Genomic DNA, 13,140 nt, shown 5'->3' with positions numbered 1-13,140 from the left:
CAACCCTCGCGCGGTCATCCACTGTATGTGGGGCCGTTTTGATCTTAAGGTGCTGTGGCCTGGGCCTGCCTGATGGTCAGAAAAAAGTCCCTGATAAACATCTGATGATGAGTAAATGAACGTTTGTGGAAGGTCATAGCATGACAAAACATGCGTCGATGTTCCCAGAATACCTAAAAAAACCCAGGTCACTCGGATGCCAAAGCACAAGTCCCTGTTGCAGTGCATCAAGTGCTAACAGGTTCATCACCATACAGCTGCCGGAATATCTTTTTATGTATCGATAGTCTTCTCAGGAAGTGTGTAAATTTCCCCCAAAATGACTAGGAAATATAATTCACAGTGAAAACTGGGTGAGAGAAATACTACGTAGTATTGGCATTATATATATATATACACTATGTAGTCGTAGTATTGGCATTATATATATATATATATATATACTATGTAGTATATGGTGTTAGTGTCTGTGTAGAGAAGCCTGATTTACACATACAAAATTCCTTCCAAAATGAGAGTTTATGTTAAGACACCTGACATACATTAAGGTTACTGACATTTTGTGATAGGCTCAATACAAAACAATAAGGTATTACCTAAAGAACTTAAGAGATTTGAAGAGTCTTCTGGGAAAAAAGGTAAAATAAATTATTGATTCTGCAAGACAAATTAGTTATTGAAAAATAGATCCATCAAGACAGTAGCAGAAATAAGCAGTTTGCAGTGTGTTGGCGTACCACAAGACAATCTATATTCCCCAAGAACCTTAATTCCCCCAAAAAGCTGAATATAATAAATGTGCTCTATGATTTACCATGTCATGCTATGGTAATAGGCTCAGTTTCAAGGATGCAACTACAAAGAAACAGTTAAATTTAATAATTAATATAACCGGAGCTATTAAATATTCCCCAGTTTAACTATGAAAGCAGCCACAAAACACAGTGCGTTTTCCTTCAGTCACGTGCAGTGGAAATTTCCTGGCACCACAACACCTCTGGCAGCAGAGGAGAGCACGGAGCAGCCTTCACAGCCGTCTTTCAACCAAGAAGGTACGTCTGCTGTGACAGCTGGCAGCAAGAAAAGTGAACCTGAATCTTCTCCTTGCTATCAATCCATTTTTGTCCTTGCATCAATCATACCTCAGGGGAAAGCTGAAAAAGTACCACTTTTTAAATGTATTAAATAATGCATTAAGGACAGAAACAGTTGCTTGGGTTGTTTTGTTTTGTTTGTTTGTTTGTTTTTATGTAAGAATCTTTTAGCTTAATTCAGCACTCTTTAATCAAAGTTATAGTTCCATGGTATAAAAAGCTGTTGTTTTGGTGTGTCTCTGAAAATTACATCGACAGTATTACATCACAGCTAATAATAGATGCTCTGGTTTTTAATATTAATGCATATCCACTTTGTGGACATTATTGTTCCACCAAGGGAAGTTGGGGAGAATCTGAGAGCAGCTCAATAGTACTTACTATTATTGTATCAAGAAATGCTGTGGCAGCATCAGCATGCTATCTTTGCAACAGAAATCACTCCTACAATGACATTTGCGTATTTTATTTTAAGCTTGAGTCAACTCACTGAATTAAGCAAGATTGCCTATATGTGCAAAATTAAGCCTGGTTTCAGGAGGGGAACTACTATTGATTTGAAGCAAAGTAAATACGAAAATTGAAATATCAGAACTGGTAAAGAGGGCAAAGTCTTGGCAAGAAGTGATATTATGGAGGTTAATTTCCCTTTTATTATGTTGTACTTTCGAGGCAATTTTCATCTAGCCTATTTTATGTGTAAATGTAAACACCATCCTCGCAACACAGTCCTTGGCATGAGTTGGAAGATAAGCATTGTCATGTTCATTTTACAGATGACTCAGCCTCAGCTACGGAGCTTGGAAGATGAGAGAAAAACATCCATGTTACAAGGAGGCTTATTATGCATCGTGCAAAAAAAAGAAGCGGTTTGCGTAAGTGTACATATATACACAGACATATAAGCACTTTTCAACATTTAAAAATTTAGCTGCAAAGGTCTACGGACATCCCAGCTTCAGGTGGAGCGGCGGCTCTGTGCCACTGTTCCGCTTCTCCTGGTGTTTACCTTCACTCACACAGAGATGAAATCATACTATAAACAGAGGGCAAAGTCCGCTCTGGCATTACCCGCTAAAGCCTCCTGTTTGACGTGACAATAAAGCGTGGGGCAACAGGGGGTTTTGGTTCTTCAGAGCTCTCCCGCCGTAAACCCTGCTCTCCAGTGATGGGTGATACCGACTGGATCCGTCACCACCCTGTTATCCACAGCACAAAAGAAAAACACTGCAAGTCCCGTGACCTCACTAAACCTTTTGGGCAAGAGGTCGGGCAGGGTTTCCGTGGGTGTCTCTCTCTTCAAGCCCTCAGGAACTCTGCCCTGGCTGTGCTGCCGGGGTTTCTCCTCCTTTCTGCCTACAACCTTCTTCCCTCAGCTGCCCTGGGGACAGCGAGGAATGCACGCGCGGCTCGCTTCTGCTCTGAACACACTTAGGAGTAAAACCTGCTCCTCCCGGTTCAAAAGCGAACAATGCCGCAAAGTTCCCAACATTTTAAAGGCTATCTTTAAATTACAAAATACGAGACGGTGTGGGCTCCGGCACGCTCGGGGGGGCTGAGAAAAAACACCCGGCCCCACCGACAGACAAGCGAAGCCCTTTGGAAAAGGGGTGCTTTGGCAAAAAGGGGACGGGGGGGGGGGCCTGGTCGTCCCACTCGCCACCTCCACCGGTGCGACCGCAGAGCTTCTGCCGTGATGGCCAGAGTCCTCTCACGTCCCATCGCCGTGGTGACGGGGGCCACCCCACCGCGGTGGCTGGTCGACCGTCCACGGGGCCAGCCCGGCCTCGCCGGCTCCACCTCGGCGCGGACGGCGCCCGGCGGCGCCAGCCCGGCCCCGGGGGAGGAGGGGGGGCGGCACGACCCTGCGTTCCCCCCCTTCCCCCCCCGAAGCCGGCAGCGACCGCCCGGGCCACCGGGGGCGGCGGGTGTCCCCCGCCGGGGCGGAGCGGGGCGGGGCGGGGCGGCGGGCGGACAATAGGGACAGTCTGCGAGGGACGCCGCGGCGAGTGGCCGGCGCGGTGGGGCCGGGGGACGCGGGGACATCCCGCCCCTCTCCTGACGCCTGCCTGTGTGCCCGCAGGGCGGCCGTGGCTTCCAGCCGAGCCGAGGTGAGCGGCGGGGTCCCGGCGGGAGCAGGACGCTGCCGCGGCCCCTTTGCCTTGAGGACGGGGGGTGGTGGGGAAACCGGCCGGGGTCTCCCGGGCAGACCCTGACCGCGGCCCCGGGGCGGTGCGGGGGGACTGCGGGAGGCGGGAGGTCCCGGCACCCGCCGCCTCACCTGCGCTCCCGGTGCCGAGAGGGGGGGCATATCCCGGCCCCGGGAGTTAGTCCCGGCGCATTTCCACACCCTGCACCTCTGCCGGGTCTGGCGCCGCAGCATCTTTGGGCTCGGCGAGGGGTGGGGAGGGGGGATCGGTGTCGTTTAAAAAACAGGGAACGGAGCGGGGGTGAACACCGTGAGTCGAGCGAGCGGCCGGAGCCGGCGGTCGCAGGCTGCGCCGTGCCCGCGGGCGGTGGGCAGGGCCGGGGCTCCGGACGGTCGCAAGGAGCGACCTGTCCCGGCTGCTCAGCCTCCGGGAGGGACGTCTGTACCCTTCCAAATGATGCTGCGGGGACCTGTGTGCTTCGTACTCAACTGCTCGCTTCTAAGCAAATGAGGAGCGGAGTACGTGTACTTTCACTCTTAGCAAAGCAGGAAATAAGCCCTCAAAATAAGTCTGAGATGTATAGCAAAATGTGCCACCGATAAACATTTTTTAATGTTCCTAAAGAACTCGTTTTCTATACCTGGTATACGTTTACAACAATGCTACTGATAACAGGAATCATGTGCAACAGCAGAGATGTATAAAGAGATCTGTACGGCAGTAAATAGTGAATAACATTTAAGTCATTTCACAGGGAGTGATTACAGGAGTGTGGTGAGTTCTATGATTAAGCAGATTTCTAGGTGTTTAAATTGCAAAGTGAGTATTAGCCTGAGTCTGCTTCTTGAGGCTGTAGCAGAAAGATGTATGTATAACACGAAGACAGAGTGGTCTCCATTATCATTTTCTCTCACAGGTACATGAACAAAGTTATTTTGAGTTAACGTATTGTGGGTATGTGATTTATTTATTTTTTCCATTTAATGCATGTTAGTTGAATGGGAATTAGGACTGAGTATAATGAAGAAGAAAATCGATGTTTGTTCGAGGTGTTTGATCTCTACTGATGTCAAAACATCACCACTGTAGAGACCCTGTCTCTCTGAAAGGAGAAATTTGAGAAAATTGACTGTTTCACCTGTTCAGTAGGTGTCTGTGGTAGCTCTTTCTAAGGATTTTTGTATCAACAGGCCATTGACCATAAGACCATTTGGAGAGGACTAGGAAAAATTGAATGCGCTCAGCTTCTGCAGGTAAACAGCCTGCTAGTCAAAGCAAGAGCTGGTGGGAGTAGGATGCTAACTGTGAGCTTGACCCCGCATTTACTGAAGGGAGTAGTAAAACCCCTCCTAATGCAGTATGGATCCGAAACGAAACCAGGAAGCGAAATACTGAAATAAAATTTATATGAGTAAGGGCTACAAATCTACAAAAAGAAAATGAATGAAGAACACACTGTGTTTGAAGAAATACAGCACTGTATCAGGGCAAGATGACTCCTGTGCATAAAACCTTCATTTGCTCTTCACAGTCAGTTTTATACATTTGATCTATTTAATAAGACACCCTATTTTTATTGTTAGTTACAGTGTCTGCAGGATGTGTGAAATATACCTTACCACTGGTAACTAGGTGATTTTATGATGTAAAAATACCACTATAATATTGTAGTTGAACTAGATTTTAACTCCTAGTCATTTTGTTGCAGTGTTTGTAACATTGTTACTGTCAGCGTTTTATCAATACAGGAAGCCTAAGTAAAACTGAGAACAGGGTGGCATTTTAATGCTTTATACTGACATGCAGAACAAGAAAGACAGCATAAACAGTGAGTTACTTTTGAGTTCTTAGACTTACAGTTACACTGTACCCGCAAATAAACAGTTTCTCTCATCTTCCCAATCTGGCAGCAGTAAGTGGGATCTTGGAGGCATCTGTAGGAGAGAAGACCACCAAAGGTCATAGAAGGTGCTGAGTTTTCTGATGACAAGTCCAATTAAGTGTCCCTGTTAAATGGGACAGGATGCAGGTGCAAGGCAGCAATACACGACAGTGCGTGTGCCGTGCTGCGGAGTGCTGAGGGGGACCAGGAGAGGGAAAACGGCAGCCCATACCTATCCCTAATCTGCTGGCTTTCTGAGGCTATGAATGATCATGTTTCAATTAACAATGTTATTTAATCTGTTGAAGCTAAGCATCTGCCTAAGTATTTTTATAGATTACAACCTTGGTGATCAGCATGCTGTAATTCTGAATTTAATATCAAGGCATGAATCCCATAATCTGCTCTCTGAGGATGCCAGAAGCCTTATTGCAGGTACTTCACCCTTCAAGTGGATGGGATGGTAGAACAAGGTCTCAAGTACATCATATATATATTTTTTTTTCAGTTTGATTGCACGGATGCTAATGTTAGGTTGAAGTATTCCAATTTTATTGTGTAACTGCATTAATAATTATAAGCATTGCATGAACTTTTCTGACTACCAGTAACAGCTTTTCTATCCAAATCACTTATTTTAGGAGCTTTCAAAAATAAAAAATCTGAGATACAAAATTTTAGAATAAATGTGAACAAATAAACATTTTCCATAGCTTTAAGGTTCATTCATGGATTATTGAACTATATAGATTGTCATACTTACCTCATACAAATTGGCCCTGCAATTCAAGTAACAATTCTAAACAAATTCTTATTTATTATGAAAGAATCTTGACCTTTTGGTGAGACTGAGAAGTGCAAAGGGCAGAAGATGTTTTGAAAAGGAAATGTAAATGTTAGAGCAGAAGCTTTCTGACTTAATCTAAACCTTAACTCTTTGTGAACAAGTAGAACAAAGGTGACATCACTGAGATCTGTGGTGCTGTCACAAAACAAAAATCTGAGTGTGGCAAAATTTCTTTTTTTTTTTAAATAGAAATAGTTAGTTTCAGTTTGGTATCAATATATTTTTCTCTTCATTGTTCTTCCCGTAAAACATCATCAGAATTTAATGTTTTCGCTATACTGAAACCAGAACCCCCTCATTTCTTTGAGTATTTGGGAGCTGTTGAAATAGGCTTGTGAGCACTGAAGGAATCAGTAGGTTGTTCAAGGAAAATGGCACTATATGGGCTTATCGAATCATGGCTTCTTAATGGGGATATAGCTGTACTATCTACTTTTTAACATGGAAACTTCTTGTTGTTGTCTACAGTCATATATTAAATGTCACACTAAGGACTGGTTCTCTCTAGGTGCTCTAACAGACAACGTCCAAATGCTGATGATGCGTAAAGATCTTGAGAGATTCTTGAAGTCCTGACTCAGAATTTCAATCAGGGCACCTTAAATATTTTCAGCAGAGACTGAAATAGAAAATACCCATGGAAGCTCTTTACTTCAAAAGGTTTACTCCATTTAAAGCCCGCTGTATGAATTTCTTTCACTGCCAAGGTCATAGGACTTAATCACTTGGTTATTTTTAAATACGGTCAAATGCTTCATTTCTATCCTGTTTTGAGTTAAGAGAGCCTGTGTTAAATTCCCAGTGAAGGCATGTTCTCATACTAACTTACTGAGCATAAAAACGTAAATGAAATAAAATGTAAGTATATTTTTTAGATTTACAGAAGTGTGCCTTTAATAGCTGTTTGAGGCAATATTAAGAAGTGTTTATGCGTAAACAGTCTCCAAGGTCATTGATGTTAAGCTGACTGGGAACACAGTATGAGACACAGAATTAATTTATCTTTGCTCCTTGACCTGATACTAATTTAAGAGTTCAGCACAAGAAGGACATGGACCTGTTGGAGTAGGTCCAGAGGAGGGCCACGAAGGTGACCAGAGGGCTGAAGCACCCCTCCTACGAGGACAGGCTGAGAAAGTTGGGGTTGTTCAGCCTGGAGAAGAAAAGGCTCCAGGGAGACCCTACAGTGACCTTCCAGTACCTGAAGGGGGCCTATGAGAAAGCTGGGGAGGGGCTGTTTGCAAGGGCATGTAGCGATAGGACGAGGGCCAATGGCTTTAAACTAGAGCAGGGTGGGTTTAGATTAGACATGAGGAAGAAGTTCTTTACAGTGAGGGTGGTGAGACACTGGAACCTGTTGCCCAGAGAGGTGGTGGAGGCCCCATCCCTGGAGACATTCAAGGCCAGGCGTGATGAGGCTCTGAGCAACCTGATCTAGTTGAAGATGTCCCTGCTTACTGCAGGGGGGCTGGACTGAATGACCTTTAAAGGTCCCTTCCAACCCAACACATTCTATGAGTCTACGATTCTATGATAAGAGTTAATCTAGCAACCTGGGTTAACTAACCTGCACTACTGAAAAGTGAATAACAATGACTTAACCTCTCATCTTTCTAAGAGAAACTGCGGTTGCCAATGGCTACCTTGTGATGTTTTGCCACGCGCTGTGGTGGCTCAGGAGGGGAGGCCTGTGGAAGCCCAGGTGTTTCTGCAAAGGACGGGGCAGAGATATCCTGTAGCCATGGCTGCAGTTCCCACTGCCCATGCACTGCCGGTGGCTTACGGCTTCTGACTTGCAAGGGAGGAGGGTCAACAGCCAAGGGTGCCCGCCGCTAGTCTGACAGGGGTCATAGGAGAGCCTTGGACTTAAAAAAACAAAACAAAACTCCACCTTGGGTTTTAAAGAGTATATTCTTCCTCGCTACAGCACCCCAAGCATCCAATATCCCCGTTTCTCTGTAACCTTTAACTAGCTTTTAATCTTTGGTCATTTTATCAAAGACTTGTCCTTGTAAAATGGCATAGAGATTTGTATTTGCAACAGCAAGGATGATGTCATTTTTTGAAAGAGTTGGCTATGGATTGGAGGTCTATATGCAAAAAACCAAGCCTCTGTTTGTTTTTCATTTAAATTTAGTTTGCATGGGCAGCTGGTAAAATCTGAAACAGTTTGAGATATGCGTTGATATCTCGGGGGGAAAGGGCGAGGGTCCTATCTGGCAATCCATATTTATGTAGGTAGGTGCTGGGCATTTGGAGCCGCAACATTGGAATTAGATTATCAGTAGTAGTATTCTACTTTCATAACCAGCTTTAAAACATACTAAATCGCTTCTTGGAATAATTAATAGCTTTACTGTGTCATGTCCACATAAAATACGTAAGATTGTATGCGCAAGACATAAAGGGCACATAAATTATACTACAGATGAGTCATAAAATACATAAAGATAATACATCAACTTTAATTAATGCATTCAGTGCATCGTACTGAAGTATCATTGTGCCCGTCTTCTTAAAAAATATTACCACAGCAAATCTAATTGAACTGACTACAAGTAAATTTCAGGACCTTTCATGTTCCCCAACTCACCTGCTGGCATACTTAGTTTAGCCACATGTTCCTTTTTCAAGAAGACTTTCTGTTCCCTTTTGCTAGGTAAAAAAAGACACAAACAGAAAAAACAGACTATGCAAAGTAAAGACAACGTCAACATACTCTTTCTACCAAAGATGCTTCATTATTCAATTGTAATTGTGTTCATAAAATGCCATAATTTCAATCATATAATTAGGCACTTAGAGGGCTGTTTGTTTTTTTTTTTTTTAATTTGGATCTGAGCCGCTAGTCAGCAAAACATTAAGTATGTATCTAACTTGAAATGCATTATTTATTCTGCTGAAGGCATTTCGCCATTGACACTATGCATTTTGTTTTCTCAGTCAAAGGCTTACAGAGAAGCATGAGCTTTTTGATCTGGTTGCTAGTTTGGAAATGATCTCTCTCGCTGGTATGGGATGCTGCTGCCTCCTCCTCAGAGGTGCTGTGAGGACTCGGTTGTGGTCACTTGCTCTCTAAATGACAAGCCACTACACGTGCACACATATGACCTCTTGGTTTCTGTAAACCAATATCAGTTTGCCTTTCCTTTCTGTATAAATGAGAGAAAGAAGGAAAGCGTGAGATGGGTGGTAGAGGATTAGCACATCCTGCTTTGGAGAACCAGAAGGATCTGTGGAGTGTGATGTACGCTCCTCTTGCCCAGCTCTGCACAGATCCAAACTTGAAGGAACAGGACAGGTCCATGTTAGTGCAGCTTTTGCGTGCATTTCTATATATACCCAGATTTTAAAAAGGATGACAGAAATCAGGAAACAGCCTCAACTTGTTCCTTCCTTGCCAAGAAGGCAATTGCTAGGCTTTGCTTTGAAACTAAATTAGACCCATCTTGTACATCTTCAAGACAACAGCCCTACCAGACTGCCTTTGCCCCAACACTGTCCGTCCCACAACACACATTATAAATCCCCTCTTTGTTGGATTGCCCTTACATTGAGACAAATTGGTGGGCAAAGCCAGCATACCAGGCTGCAGCTGAGTTGTGGACAGCATGACCCAACTGCTACGACAGTTTCTTTTTTAGCCTGTGGGAGGAAGGTATTATCATAACAGGTGTGAGGTAGCATATGTTGTGCTTTGGGCTTTGGTCGTGGTATTGTATGGTTTGTTTACATGTCTGAGTTCTGTAGTGCATTGACTTATTATAGGTCTTTTTCAAAACACAGTTTTCATCTCTCACAGATATAGACGTTTCCATTGTATGTCCCTGTGAATGTGAAACTAGCATTGAGTCTAGAAATGAAAAAAAAAACAACAAAAAAACAGAAAAAAAAAACAAAGAGAAAAAGAAAATACCTTTTTTTAGATTTTTTTTTTTCACAATGCACAGTTGTAAAGGCTAAGAATAGTTAGTATACATGCGTAACAGTGCAATAGGCAGATGACTTTTTTCTGTGGGGTTTTAATACATTTTATCCACTATAGTACCTGTTTTACTAGAAACCTTTAACGACTTCATAAGCTGTGAAGAAACACAAAGCATTTCCATTTGGTAATCTTCCTGTGGTACCCACAGGCTTCAGGAATACTTCACTACGTACCTAGATGTTTACTTTGTACGTGTGAGCATACAGTTGGGTTGTTTAACCTTGAAAAGTCCAACACCACGTGCTTTGACTGTTTTCCCCTATGCAGTCCACTGAGACTACCTGCATCCAGAGAGCTGACACTTTGGATGTCCAAGTGAGTACTTCAGCATCCCTGGGATCCTCCAGACCTTGCTCAGCCATTCCCAATTTCTCATTCATGAACCTTCAGGACCCTTTGGAGCTCCTGCCTGAGCTCTGGCAGAGTTCTCAAACCAGGAGCTGCCCTGGGTCATCCAGTCCATACTGCAATGGTGTACGTGTCACACCGGACCTCGCATAAAAAACAGACAGGGATGCACTTATGGGAATGTGATTGGCTGTTGACCATCACGATACCTGGTAACCCCCTGGTCTAGATGTTCCCTTAGGAAATGGAAGAGTCAGTTCAAGTGCCTGCTCCAGTGGAATATAGATTGATTTATTTAAAGTGGAACGGCTTCACTGTGGGGCACATATGGAGCCTTGGCACCTGATTCAGGGCTACAAAGTCCTTGGGGTGACTGCGTATCTGGAAATCAGGTATGGTGCTGGAATGCCCAAAGTCCCTCTATGGACATTACCCTTTATTTCATGATTTTTGTTTGGATGGGGAAGAGAGACATACAGCAATGCAAAGTGTTTAAAACAGGGCAGAGCATCTCTTGAAGCAAATATAGCACCTGAAACTACTGTCTCTATCTCTTTTTTAAAAGATGATCTTATTTAATTAAGCCTTTTAACACACCTTTAAAATATGTTCAGGTCCTGCTGCTCTTAAATACAAATCCATAGGTGCCCCCTTGTAAGAAAGTACTGTGGTATTTACCCCGTGGAACAGAGTTGGGTCGTGCAACTCCCTCACAGTGGTCACAATAAAATTCAGAAGGCCTCACCCACACTCCTCTGCGTCACTGCTACACACCTCTTCAGAAGCCTGGATATGTTTAAAAACCTAGATTATAAACATCTATATAAGTAAAGTAGAAATGCCACAAATAGAAGTATAACACCAGAATATTAAACTACAAACGGCATGACGTGCTAACATCTACCCAGCAGAAACTAGTCCATAGCATGCTTTCCCCAGCCGCATTAAACGTCAGTGAGAAGAACCTTCACTTTGGTAGAACTGAGTATATTTTCATTTAGTTATATCATGTTTCTGTGTGTTTGCTTATGCAATAATGTATACACATTAATTATTAATAATTTTGCTTTGTGGAAAATACAAATTTCATCTCAATATTGAAGAAGATCAAGGCTCCCTTGGGGCACAAAGGCCCCAACCTCATCCCAAGTGTAAAACTCAAAGAAAAAGAGTTTACAGGACTGCAGAAATGTGGCAAAAGACATCCCCGCCAAGTAGCATTATGACAGATACCTTTTGCTTGGTTTAGCTCCGTCTCTGAGAATATTTTATGTGAGTTTTATTCATTTGACCCACCGACTGTGTGCTTAAAAGGAGAAAGGAATCCAGTAGCCAGGGGGAAATCCCCTTCTTTGCTGTCCAAGATCACTCCATGGACAAAAGGTGGGGGGAGGTGTCAGTTCTGTAGAGAAGGAGCTGGGAAGTAAAGAGGTGACAGAAGAGGCAGCCAAAACCATGCCAGACAGAAACGGAGCATCCCGCAGAAGACTGTCATCAAGTTCGTCATCCGGCACCCTCAAGACAACAGGCAGAGCCTCCTGCTGCGGCAAAGGTCCGAGGGGCAGAAGGAGCGTTGCCTGCCCGAGGGCGTGCGTGTAGTTGGAAATAATCCCCTTGCACAGCTCTAATGTCATTTGTCTCGATAAGCCAAATAAAACAACTGTAACAATTACAAAAACATCAGCTCCGCTTCCAGCTCCGCTGCTGGTGGCCTGAACCTCTTCAGTGCTTTCAGGGCACCCAAACACTGGCAATATTACAGACACACCGCTTACGCTGAAACCCGTCAAGTTTTGCCATTTATTTCGCTGAGAAGAGGACCACCTCCATATGTGCCAGAGCCTGGCTACTGGTTGTGACTAACTTTCCTGTGGTACAAGCAGGCAGCTCCACTGATTTTAGGGGTTCCTACAGTCCATTATTCCACCTGGAAAGCTATTAATCTGCTTAAATCTTTGTTATATTCTGTTTCTATGGTGAGCTGCTTGCAATTTCCATAATGGTGGCCTCCAGCTGAAGAAGATGCATAAACTCAGAGCTAAATTACAGACCTGGGAAAACCTGTCCAAGTTGTATGTTTTAGGTACTTTGCTGCCCCAGGATCTCCATCTGTTGGGGTGATTTAATGCCAGGCAGGTTGTTGCAAACAGCGCAGGAAAGCATTTTGTACTAAGTGAAACTACTGAGAAACTATACTTATCTACTGTAGCTATATTTATCTAGATTTTCCAATTTCTGGGCTGTTTTGAGCCAATACGAAGCAGCAGCCATCTAAATGCTGCGTGTTTGAATTGCTGTACATCTGTTGGGTCACTGAAACTTTCCTTTGACTGCTCTCAAAATAGCTATTTTAGCAACGCTCGCGTTCTGACTGCAGAAGTAAAAAAGGGTAACTTCAAGAACGCTTTAAAACAATTTCCATCTAAACTGAAAAGATGTGTGTTATGAGCAGCCGTGGGGTTGTCTTTCATGACTCGTTGCAGAATAAGATGTCTCAAATGAGCAGAATCCCCCGGCACTTTGTCCTCTCCAGCTACCCCAATGGAGCACCAGAAGAGGAAACCTACAGTAACCTCCGAACAATCCCAGACACCACAGAGCAAATGGAGTTTAATATCAGGTATCACGTCGCATTAATACTCCCTTCTGTCCTCCCCGTACTCCCCCCACAAATACAAACCCTCAGACTTTCAAGAAGACTCTTTGCTAAGCCAAATAATCATAGTGGATACTATTGGAAACGGAATAGATGCAAGTGTAGATAACCTGTAGCACTTAACACTGAGCATGCAAGATTATGCTGCATTAAATGTCTGTAAATTTTTATCCTG

This window comes from Larus michahellis, chromosome 1, assembly GCF_964199755.1.
Source record: "Larus michahellis chromosome 1, bLarMic1.1, whole genome shotgun sequence".
In the NCBI taxonomy this organism is placed as follows: Eukaryota; Metazoa; Chordata; class Aves; order Charadriiformes; family Laridae; genus Larus; species Larus michahellis.
The sequence above is the reverse complement of the archived record's forward strand: the minus strand, read 5'-3'. Positions refer to the sequence as shown.